This window comes from Lipotes vexillifer, unplaced genomic scaffold (assembly GCF_000442215.2).
Source record: "Lipotes vexillifer unplaced genomic scaffold, Lipotes_vexillifer_v1.1 scaffold417, whole genome shotgun sequence".
Lineage (NCBI taxonomy): Eukaryota > Metazoa > Chordata > Mammalia > Artiodactyla > Lipotidae > Lipotes > Lipotes vexillifer.
In genome coordinates this window covers 144,568-154,808 of record NW_006791294.1, presented here as the reverse complement: position 1 = coordinate 154,808, position 10,241 = coordinate 144,568, and the positions used below count along the sequence as shown (strand labels likewise).

The following is a 10,241-nucleotide window of genomic DNA, read 5'->3' as shown; positions in this document are numbered from 1 at the left end:
ATCTACGAATCATATCTACCATTTATTAAACATCTCTCTTATTTCAAATATTCTGTTAGACTCGTTACATACATTAAAAATGTCTCACGATGACGTTTTATGAAATAAATTATCATTTTTACTTTTAAAATGAGGAAGTGAATTCTAAGAAAGTGTGATAAATGTTGCTTTTGTCTGACTAATACAGTTTTGCCCACCCCACCCCAATTCTCATGCCATCTCCCCAAAGATGGGAACATGGCCTATGATGGGATCACTGTAACATCTACAGGGAGCGATTTTGTAATGAACACATGATTAAAACTGGACCAATGAAATAAATTCTTGCATATTTTTCCGCTTGAAACTAGTGAAGAAGACTTTTCTTCTATTAGGGTCATAAAACCAGATTTAAGGGAATCGGATATGGACACCAGGCATATTTCCTGCTATGCAGACAAAGATAAAATCAAGCTTTGACAGAAGAAATGACAGAGGAATAACAAAGAATTCCTAGTAACTTGAGTGCTTGGATCTAGTCGAGTTTCTCAATTTTGGCACCGCTGGCATTTTGGGCTCAATACTTCCTCCTGGTGGTGGTGAGGGTGCTTACCTCTACCTGGCACTAGATGCCAGTAGCACCACTTTCGTGCAGTTGTGACAACAAAAATGTCTTCAGACATTGTCAGATTTCTCCTGGGGGACAGTAGGTGGAGGGACAAAATCACCCTCTACTGAGAACTACTAAGTTATAACCAAGATTGCCATCCACCATTATATTTGCCAATATGAAATCTTCCCCATTTGCTAAAACTAATCTGAATTTGTTTTTTGCAAATTATATCCAAAGGAATCTTGACATAGTAAATGTTAGAGCACTGTGCTAAGGGTGATGGGTGTATGCCGTAAGGAAAACAGAAGAATTCACATCAGTGTACGTATGGGAGGGGGCAAAAGAGAGACCAGGATGCAAAGAGCTTTAAGAGTGAATTTTCCGGGCTTCCCTGGTGGCGCAGTGTTGAGAGTCTGCCTGCCGATGCAGGGGACATGGGTTCGTGCCCCGGTCCGGGAAGATCCCACATGCCGCGGAGCGGCTGGGCCCGTGAGCCATGGCCGCTGAGCCTGCGCGTCCAGAGCCTGTGCTCTGCAACGGGAGAGGCCACAACAGTGAGAGGCGCGCATACCGGAAAAACTGGTTGATGAACAGGATGTGCTTTCTCAGGCCTCCTGTAACAGATTATCACAAATTTAGTCTAGTTTGTTTTGTAGTCTAGAAATTTGAAATCAAGGTGTAGGCAGAGCCATACACCCTGTAGGCTCCAGGAAAAGTTGTTTTTTTTTTTTTTTTTTTTTAGAATAGGATGTTCAGACTTTAGTATGATAGTGTGATTTAATAACCACCAATTTCTCAAATTTCTTTGACCAATTTTTTTAACAGCTCCAGTTAACATCTTTCATGACTTACATTCTGCAGAATTCAATGTGATAAATGTAATGGCTACCGACACAAAAGGCAGGCCAAGCCAGGGTAGACAGAACAACGTGAGAGGGAAAGATTGAAGGGTCCCCTGCCTGTGGAGATGTAGGCAGAAACCTGATCACTTTGCAGCTTGTAGGCCCCTTGGTTGAGGAGGTTCATCCACATTTAGAGAGAAGTGGAGAATCATGATGCACCGTCTAGTCTGTAACAGAGAGTTTGGACATTTCCTGCCACAGGCAACCAAAGACAGCCAATGAGAAGAATAACCTGACCCATGACGACTGTGGGAAATCTCTCTGCCACGTGGAGAGTAAATTACAGCAGGGTGAGACCGCAGGTAAGGGAACCTGTTAGGATCGCAACACAAGTGGTACGGGTTTCGACTACATCAGTAGAAATAAAAATGGATGAAAGAGAGTGATTTGAGAAATGCTGATGCAAAGGATTGTACATTGGTATTCTTCCACTTTTCGTTGCCATTTTTAACCACTTTGGTAGAGGCCATTTTAATTTCAAAGACTACGTAGTTTTTTTTCATACCAGTGAGCCAAATCCTATGGGAAGGTAATGAACATAAGTGTGACCGGCTTAGAATCTGGCCTCAGTAGAAGAAAAACTCTCCTTAAGAAATGTTTCTAGGGAGAGCGGCTGAGCACAGTCCTGAGGTGAGGCAGAGCTCTGAGCAGGTGCTACATTATGGCTGACACGCAAAATCTGGTAGAAAGACTGGAGAGAGCGGTGGGCCGCCTGAAGGCAGGCTCCGTGCCCCTGACACGCACCGTGGGTGTAGAGACAGTGCTGCAAAAGCAGGAACGACTCCACAGGTGCAAGCGTTTGACTCACCGTTGGCCGGTCCTGTGGCAGAGTACTTCAAGATTGGTAAAGAGATTGGGGGAGGTGTGCAGAAGCATACGCGGAGATGGCCCACACAGGTCTGAAGTTGGAGTGAGCGCTCTTGCTTACAGCCTCTCAAGGCCAGCAGCCAGCAGGCAATAAGCTTTCTGATTTGTTGGCACCCATCTCCGAGCAGATCCAAGAAATGATAACCTTTTGGGAGAAGAACCGAGGCAGCAAGTTGTTCAATCACCTGTCAGCTGTCAGCGAAAGTATCCAGGCCCTGGGTTGGGTGGCTATGGTTCCCAAGTCTGGTCCCTAAGTGAAGGAAATGAATGATGCTGCCATGTTTTATACAAACTGACTCCTCAAGGAGTACAAAGATGTGGGCTGGGTCAAAGCTTACTTGAGTATATGGACAGAGCTGCAGGCTTACATTAAAGAGTTCCATACCACTGGACTGGCCTGGAGCAAAACCGGGCCGTGGCAAAAGGACTGAGTGGATTGCCATCTGGACCCTCTGCTGGATCGGGTCCTCCCCCCCGCCCCAGGCCCACCTCCCCCCGAGTCCCCACCAGTTCAGGCTCAGATGAGTCTGCTCCCCGCTCAGCACTGTTGGCACAGGTTAATCAGGGGGAGAGCATCACACATGCCCTGAAACTTGTATCTGATGACATGAAGACTCAAAAGAACCCTGCCTTGAACGCTCAGAGTGCTCCAGTACGAAGTGGCCCCAAACCATTCTCTGCATCTAAACCAGGAGTCAGCCCATCCCCCAAACCAGTCACAAAGAAGGAGCCAGCTCTACTTGAACTGAAGGGCAAGAAGTAGAGAGTGGAAAATCAGGAGAATGTTTCCAACCTGGTGATAGATGACACAGAGCTGAAACAGGCGGCTTACATATTCAAGTGTGTCAACTCAACATTGCAAATCAAGGGCAAAATTCACTCTGCTACAGTAGATAACTGTAAGAAACTCGGTCTGGTGTTCGATGACGTGGTGGGCATTGTGGAGATAATCAATTGTAGGGATGTCAAAGTTCAGGTAATGGGTAAAGTGCCGACCATTTCCATCAACAAAACAGATGGCTGCCACGTTTACCTGAGCAAGAATTCCCTGGATTGTGAGATAGTCAGTGCCAAATCTTCTGAGATGAATGTCCTCATTCCTACAGAAGGTGGTGACCTCAGTGAGTTTCCAGTCCCTGAGCAGTTCAAGACCGTATGGAATGGGCAGAAGTTGGTCACCACAGTGACAGAAATTGCTGGATAAGCAAAGTGCCACTGGGTTCTTTGCCCTCTGCCTCACACCGTGGGATAAATCTGTATCAAGATGGTTCTTTTCTAGATTTCCTCTACCTTTCTGCTCTTAAACTGCTTCTCTGCTTTGAGCAGCACAGCTACCTGCCTTCACTGAAATACACCTCAGGCTGAGATCTGGGGGGGGCTAGCAGGTCTTTGATCTTCTGCCGGAAGGTGCAGCTTTTCCGTATCAGCTCAACCATACAGCCAGTCCATACTTAAGGAACTGCACATCAGGACAGGTGTGTTTTAGCTTTCAGCCTTTGGGGTTATTTGACCAAAAAATAGTCTTTGGGGAAGAATAAAGCAGTCCCCAGGAATTAGCAGATCAGAACGTTCACACAAGTTAATCTTTTTCTAACAATGAGCGTGAAGGTAGCAGAACCTGGTGTGACCCTAGTTGGTTCTTCTAACTTAAACTAATTTTCACTATTGACAAGTGAGGCAAGGATTGCACAGGACCAAAGGCTGAAGCTTGGCCATCTAGCATTCCAAGCAAAATGATTTCCTATAAGCATTCCTTTTCTTCTGCATTCCATCCTGTATCTGGCCATACCTGAGATAGTAGGTTGTCCTGTGTTAGCTGCTGGGGTGGTGCCCTGCACCCAGGCCAGCTAAAGGAGTTTTGGACCCTTCCTCTCTCTGGGGCCCCTGGCCACCACCTTCCTACAGAGATGACTTAAAAAGAGAGAGAGAGGGCTTCCCTGGTGGTGCAGTGGTTGAGAGTCCGCCTGCTGATGCAGGGGACACAGGTTCGTGCCCCAGTCCGGGAAGATCCCACCTGCCGCGGAGCGGCTGGGCCCGTGAGCCATGGCTGCTGGGCCTGCGCGTCCGGAGCCTGTGCTCCGCAGCGGGAGAGGCCACAGCAGTGAGAGGCCCACGTACCGCAAAAAAAAAAAAAAAAAAAAAAAAAAAGAGAGAGAGAGAAAAAAAGGAAAACCATACCATACCCAGGAATCTGGCTTCCCTTTCTCCTTCCATGTTAGGTGCCCATCATCCATCTTCATTGCTTCCTTTGCCCTGTCATGCTCAACAGCTTTTGGCTTCTGTCTGGGCACCTTAACAGAGGACTAAAATCTCCATTGCAGGCTGGTTTTAGGTCTTGTGTAAAAATCTTGCACAGAATTGCTATTGTAAATTTCAGTTTTTCCTCTAGGACAAACACTTTACCAAAATACGCAACTTTTTTTTGGTGGGAAGAGAGATTGTCCTGTGATTTCTACCCATTTCCTGAGGCCTGTGGAAATGAACCTTTATGTACTTAAAGTTATACAGGAAATAGAATAAAATTAAAACAAAACAAAATAAAGAAATGTTTCTAGAAGCCAATTCTACTAGCTCCATAATAGACTCCATTTTATCCATAAAATATAAAAATACTAGTACATCCTATCCTGATATTCCGATATAGAGGCACCATGTCTGTGTTGAACCCCTGTGTGTAGTTTTCTTAGTGGCTTTGCAAGCGGAAAGCATCAAGCTGCTCCCTCGCTCTCTCCATGTGTTAAAACCATTGGGGTTGTAATGGGCATCTTTGGATCAGATACCTTCTGGCTCTTGCCGTCTTTGTTGCCTGCATGCTGAAAGATAAGGATTTGGCCAACCAGCCAGGGCTTGCACAGGGGAGCTCGCAGGGTCTCGCTCACGCCTGGCAGCAACTGAACACTCGGTATCATTATGCAAGTTATCATCAATCAGCAGGCAGCTGCTTTTAGGAATTCCAGGCAGCAAGGCAAACATTTGTGCTTGTGGTTTCCTCCCCGAGCGTGCTGGACCCAGGGCCCATCAGACAAGAGAACTGCACACACAATCACTGCCCACTGCTCAGGACCACTTGAACAGCTGTTCCAGGCTGGTGTCAGGATGCTCACCTGGCAGCCCTGTTGAAGTGCAGAGGAAGATGTGCAGATTAGAGCCTGTTTGCTCAACACAAAGGGCTTTCTGTGAAAGAACCACAGGGGGGCCGGGGAGGGAGAAGTGAAGCTGAGGATAAATCTAACAAGACATTTCTTCATAAAACAAACCAGATGATGTAGACACAGGGGTGTACAAGACCAGCCGAAAACAAAATGCAAAAAAACCCCACCACAAATAGAAACCATTTGGATCCTGATGGAATGACAGTGAGGCTGGCCAGATGTGTTCAAGGAATAAGAGGAAGGAACACTGATTCCATAACCAACGAATAAATACTTATTAAGTACGTGCCATGCACCCAGCCATCTAGGATACAAGATGAAAAGCAAGGACCCAACAGCCCAGGGAATTTGCAGTCTTGTTAGGCAGATAAGACACACTCAGGGGAACAAGGTAGGCATAAATGGCACTTGATGTCAAAAGCTGAACTTCAATATATGGAACTTGCAGGAAGGATGGGAATCAGGGTATCCTAAATAGGTGATTTTCTGTGAGTGAAGTCCTTTAGGCCTCTCAGCAGATGTAGGTGGGCAACACCCCTAGTTTAAAAGGGTCACAGTGAGTCCAAATAAACAGGAAATGCTCCAGGGTTTAGAATGTGTGCACCAGAATCTCCCAGGAGCTTTTGAAGTTTTCATTGAACAGAATCACACAACTGTTGTTAAAATGCAGAGTCCTGAACCCCACACTAGAGAAACTTTTTAATAGGTCTGAAATCGGGCCCCAGGAATCTGCATTTTAAGCAAACATCCCAGGTGTTTCCAATGTAGCTGGCTCCCAGCCTTTACTTTGAGAAATACTGCATTAAAGGTGAAAATGAACTAAAGGGATTTAGACTAAAGTTTTCCTAAAGTATTAATCTGTACCTGCTATGGAGCCTTCTGTGATCTCCTTGGAATTACATTTTTAAAAATGGTATGCTTACGGGCATTATTTTTTGAGTGAGAAAGGCAACATCTTCCTTATATTCTTCAAAGGGTCTGTCCACAACTTTACCCCCAGAGCTAATAATCTCTAAAGATGTTTGCGTGTATGTGTTTATTTATTTAGAAAACCACTTATTCAATTCCTCCATCCCCAATCTAGACCCGGAAATCTCATTCTACTTAACTTCTATGGTTTCCAGCTTTGTCAAGTCCTTTCCAAAAGTGAGTGCAACAAATCACTCCAACATCTGGGTTCTCCAACACTTGATATTTAGCTACACTATGGGACTCATCACATTCCATCATGAGTATTTGTTTAAGCGTCTGTTCTGTTTCCCCAGGGGGAACATGAGGCAGCTGACAGCAGGGACCATGCTACTGAATTGCTCCAGATACTCTGCATAACCATCACCTAACATGTGCCAGAAAGAATTCAATTCATAATTTCTAATAATTGAATGAATGAATGAATGTATATGTTTAATGCTGAGAGAATGTGATAGAGAATAGAGGAAATTTGTTCCTGTTTCTTCTTCCTACTTGAATCTGTAATTCAAGAACAGTTTGGTGTTGAAGACAATTCAAGATAAAGAGATTTCAGTAACGCAGCTAGAGTCCTTATATCCTTGAATATTCAACCAGAATCCTGGCACTTCCATGTCCAATGATGTGTGGTCCAGTTTTTCAAGATGTCAGATAAAACAGAACCCTTACATCAAATATGATACATTTAGAATTATAGCCATGATCAACCTACAGAGGCGTTTTTCTGCAATGGCATAACTAATCCCATCTCACACTGAGAGAAACAGTTAAATCTTAGTGCTCCCAGCCTTGGTTATTGTCAGACAGGGACCTCCCTGGTTTGAGGAATGACTGCTAGTTATCACTCCCCATGCCTACGCCAGGCCTGTAAGCCACGTTCCCTGCCACAAGTCCTGCCTAGATTTCCCTCAAAACACATTAATTTTCAGCTGTGGAAGAAATTTACTTTCCTTCAAGCAGAGAGCTGTTTCTGGCCAGAGGGTTTTAGTGGATAAGCAAGAGCTCTAAACAACTCTTCATCCCCTTCTGCCTATAATCTGGAATTTTCAATCACTCAACCCTGGCGTTTGAAGACTTCAGCTTGGCAGGAGCAGCAGCTTCAAACCATGTTTGCAGTTAGCAAGTAATGAAGCTGTTTGTGAGGCTGACAAGAATAGACTTTGTTGGCACTGCTTCTATTGTGTGCCTGAGACTGCATTCACGTCGCTGGAAAGGAAAAAAAGATGCCACCTTGGAAGTGCTGGGGGCCCCTTGTGAGAAGACAGCAGTTCTTTTTACTTTTGGGAGAAAAATGGCTGTAATATCTGTGTGTCACAGATATTTCTACTGAAGCCTGTGGTGGTAGGATTCTGGGGAAAACATTACTCCGGGTGGAAGAAACCACTAAATTGATCACCTGAGAAAGGTAGTGGTGGCTGAAAGAGCTGAAGATGGCCCTCAGTTCAGGAAATACTTGGGTCTTGCAACAGGAAGAGCAAACAGCAATAAATTAGATAAAATCAGTGGTTATTGATTTTTTGTGTGTTTATTTGTTTATTGGGGGGTGTATTTATTTGCAGTAATTAGTTAAAATGCTTTCAATTGTTAATTTGTCTGTTTTTTGTTTGAGTTTTGGTTTTATTGTTTGTTCTTGTTTATTTAGCCAACAAGTGGCACAGGAGAAATTTCCTCAGGGTTAAGGGTCTGGGAGTACCCATCTATCTCAGTCTACTGTTCTTTAATGAATTAATTCATTTAAAAAAATCCAACACATATTTATTGAGCACCTACTCTGTTGTGGGTCTTCTTCTAGATTCTGAGGATTATATATAGGAATGAGATGGGCATGACCTCACCTCCAAAGAGATCACATTCTCATCAGCAAAGGCAGACAGGAATCATGTAAATTATCGTTGTAATTACCAGGAAGAAAATCAATCAGGATAGGTGACAGTGACTAGAGTTAGGAGGGCATTTTAGACTGGATAGTCAATGAAGGTTTCTCTTAGCAGAGCTGAAATCTGAAAGATAAGAAGGCAGCCATGTAATGGCCTAAGGGATAATATTTAAAATCAGAGGAAATCATAGCAAATTCAAAGTCTATAAGATGGTTATGAACTTGAAAAACCCTAGGAAGAGTAAGGTGCCCAATATGGTTGGAGCAGAAAGATCTAAAGAATAAGTGGTCTGGGATAAGGATGAGAGCGAAGTAGGAGCTGGATCATACAGGCTTTATAGGTCATGACAAGGGGTCTGAGTTGAGTAACGGGTGTAATGAGAAACCAAGGGAGGGTTAATGTGGGAAAGTTGCATAATCAAATTTAGATTACCTTAAGATTATTCTTACAATTGTGTGGAAAAAGACCGTAGAATGACAGAGCAGGTGGATCACTGAGGACACAATCATAGTTGTCCACGATGGAGAGGATGGAAGCTTGAGGATGAGGATGGTGGTGGTATGGATGGAGAGAAGAGATGGATTCCGAATATAGTTGAGGGTATATCTAAGAGGACTTGTTAATGGATTTGATGTTGAAGTAAGAGAGAAGAATCAAAGGTAAATCTCAGGTTTCCAAGCTTTTAGATAACAAACTTGTATATTGCACATTTATTTTTTTCTTGATCAACATTTCTAGGATGCTCTTCAGTGTGTTTAGGGGTAATTGGCGTACTTTTGGTGATCACAATAATTTCAAACATATACAGCTTATTGATGTGAAGGACAGGAGTGGTATAAGCAGATGAATAACTTATGCATGCAGAATTGGCAGGAAATTATATAAATCAAAACACAGGTGGAAGTAGGGATTGAGAGAAAATGGATTCCACATAAGTATTTTGGGGACAATGTTTCCAGATACACTACATCTTTGTCCATTCACTGAGAACCATGAACTAGTGATTCTAAGGTCTTTTTATGTCCCCATCCCTTTGAGCAGTGTGCATTCCCACTACACACTCAATAAAACTTTTTTTTGAAAGTATGGATGGATGGATGAATAAACGATTATCATTCTGTCTATGAAAGATCGGAATAAGAGTGGAAAATAGCTGAGGCTTATTTATTCGTAATTCTTTCTTTTGCTTTTGTTTGTATTCTCTTTTTTCCCCCACAAAGTAGAGCTCAATCCTCAGGCTAGATGAAGGAGGGTGAGGAAGACATACTCCTATGTACAGAACTTCTGGGAGACAAGAAATTTTTCTCCTCGAGGAGAGTTGGGAGACAATGGTCATAGTACAGAGTAGGTACCCAAGACTTATTTGTTGAATATTTAAGGGAGCAATATATTATATAAGAAGAAATCGAAGGTCAGAAGGCACCTCTATGACCTCACAAAATAAGGCAGAGATAAGAATTTCCTTCCTCCTCAGCTGGGGTTATCTCTACTCAAAGGACATTTCTTCTTTCTTTCCTTGGTTCCAAAGTATCTCTCCATCCACTATTCCATCTTTTCCTTTCCCTTCTCTAAGTTCTAACTTTTCCTTTCCTTTCTCTAAGTTTTGTGGGACTCGGAAGCCTGAGACTCTACACTGGGAGGTAAAAGTCATTATTGCAGCAGCAGTTGGGCTGCAGACTCTTCTATCTCAGGCACCACCAAAGCAGAGGGAAGAATGCTCCAGAACAGGTGCCTGAAGGCAAAGAACATTCAGGAAAAATTACATCTTATGAAGAATCATTGTCAAATTAAAACTTTTGTGAAAAAAGTTCCCTAGAAGAGAGACTTCACCATAAATTATCTCTGGGAAGATATGGCCATCACTCTAATTGTCTGCAGGTGC

The 10,241-nt window shown here is 43.5% G+C and overlaps 1 pseudogene; it reads left to right on the top strand.

Moving 5' to 3' along the window:
- The first annotated feature begins 2,155 nt into the window (after window positions 1-2,155).
- On the top strand, window positions 2,156-3,565 carry LOC103079056 (adenylyl cyclase-associated protein 1 pseudogene; annotated as a pseudogene).
- Window positions 3,566-10,241: the final 6,676 nt, after the last annotated feature.